This window comes from Ursus americanus, chromosome 8 (assembly GCF_024610735.1).
Source record: "Ursus americanus isolate L20-20 chromosome 8, mUrsAme1.1.p, whole genome shotgun sequence".
NCBI lineage: Eukaryota > Metazoa > Chordata > Mammalia > Carnivora > Ursidae > Ursus > Ursus americanus.
The window spans coordinates 9398870-9401342 of NC_142134.1; positions in this window are offsets into that span (position 1 = coordinate 9398870).

Below are 2473 nucleotides of genomic sequence, written 5' to 3' on the forward strand. Positions count from 1 at the left end.
TAATTCGAATTTCCTTAATCACCAATGATGTTGAACATCTCGTATGCTTATTTTACATCATGTGACTTCTTTGGCAAAATGTTCACATTTTTTGCATATTTTTGGGGGGTGAGGTGACCGAGTCACAGGCTCCACTGACTGAGCCAGCCAGGCACCCCTTAAATGAAAACTTAACATCAGTTAGGAAATGCTACGCCTTCTATTCTCAATAACAGTCTGTTATGTGGGCAGTCGTCTACCCTGTAGCTCATTTCTCAAAGCCTGGTATTCTGCTTGCGGTCAGATCCATACATGTGCCGTTCCAGATAAAGTCTAGGAGTTCATGCACAAATCTACCGGGTTACGTTCTTGAGCTCCTTCCCCTTCTCCAGCTCTGCAACACACCCAGTTTCTAGAGTTCACCTTTCCTGCTCACTTTGCTAGAACACGGGGTGTTAGTTATATGCACTGCTGCATATTTCCACACCTGTTTGCCCCCATGGCCAGGGGAGACAATGGGGAAAAAAATACCAGAGCATTTCCCCCACTCCTTTACCAGTGGAGATGCCCTTTTTATTTCCTTGGACCAGAAATTCAAATCTTCTCTTGAAACTCTGTTTGCCCCTAGTCTGCAGTTCTCCTCCTCCTCCTCCTCCTTCTTCTTCAAGTTTTATTTATTTATTTATTATCTCTATACCCAACATGGGGCTCAAATTCAGGACCCAGAGATCACGAGTCACTTTCTTCTTCCGACTGAGCCAGCCTGACCCCGCCCCCCCCGCCCCCCACCCTGCCTGCGCCGCAGTGTGCAGTTCTGGGTTTCTGGATACATACCCAAGACAGAAGATACCAGAGGAAAAAAGAAACGGAAAACTGAAATCTAGGTCAGTGGACCTTGAGTTCTGATTTCCTTAACTGCTCCATGCATCTGTCCAAGGTTTTTAGTTGCTTGTGTGAGCTGACATTATCTAGAATGGAACCAGATTCCTTCTTCTCATGTATTTTGATTGTTTGGTTTCTGATAATTCTTTAGGGTGGTGCTGATGAAGAAGATGGCTGTAGGTTAAGGAGAAGCAGATGTGGGAGGGAAACCAAAGAACATTTGCTCCCTTTTCCTCCTATTCCAAATACCGCTGACTTTTATTATACATTTAAAAGGAACCCTTGCAGGGCTGCCTGGGTGACTCAGTCAGTTAAAAATTTGATTCTTGGTTTTGTTTTGTTTTGATTTAGTTTTTTTTTTTTTTAAGATTCTATTTATTTATTTGACAGAGAGAGACAGCCAGCGAGAGAGGAAACAAAAGCAGGGGGAGTGGGAGAGGAAGAAGCAGGCTCCCAGTGGAACGAGCCTGATGTGGGGCTTGATCCCAGAATGCCAGGATCACGCCCTGAGCCGAAGGCAGACGCTTAACGACTGAGCCACCCAGGCGTCCCTGATTCTTGGTTTTGGCTCAGGAAATGATCTCATGGGTCATGGGACCGAGACCCGCCATTGGCTCTGCGCTCAGCAGGAGTCTGCTTGGATATTCTCTCCCTCTGCCCCTTCCCCCCACTTGCACGCTCTCTCTCTAAAATCAATCAATCAATCAATCAATCAGTCTTTAAGGGGAAAAAAAAGAAGCCCTTGCAAAGCAAGCATGGATATGAAACAACTGAATTTATGTTTTAGAAATATCTTCTCTTTTTCTATATTGAGAAATATGCTATGGGGAGAAAAACCTAAGGGAAAGGGAGTGAGCTCTTTCCTGGTTCTCGCCTGAGGGATAAGTTACATTTGGGTATCGGATAATCTGGTCTCTGTTTTGACCCAAGCATTCTGACCCTAAGAATGCTTGACTGTATTTAGTTAAAGACATTAATAAATTGGCAATGTAGATATTTTATGAAGCAAATTCAAGTAAGCCAAATTAATTATTTTATCATTTTTTTAAATGGAGATGTTAAGTGTGCCCTCATTTTATATTTTAACTTTATTATGCTGAAATCATTTTACAGGTGTAAGTCTTTTCCATGTAAAGTTTACAGGGAAGGTTTGTTTCTTCTTTTAATTCTGATATTAATTTTTTGAGAACCATTTTTCTTAAGAGTGAAGTTGGAGCAGTGGACTAGTTAATCTAAACATTTCCCTATGATTGTAAAATTTTGGAATGATTTTGTACTATTTACTTTGCTTTACATAACATAGTACTTAAAATTGTGGTGAAATTTGCCATTTTAACTACCTTCAAAATACAATTCATTGAAATTTAGTACATTCCCAATGTTGTGAAGCATCAGAAATGTTATCAATTTTGGTAATAAACTTGATTCAATAATTTTTTATCAAATTAAACTTTTAAAGATTTATAGATCAAATTTTTCTTTTGTACAGATTAGATCATTATTAGTTTAACTTGTTTAGATAATATTATTATTTTAACTTTATTTTATTTATTATTATTTTAACTTTGTTTAGATAATATTATTTTAACATTATTAGTTTAACTTTGTTTAG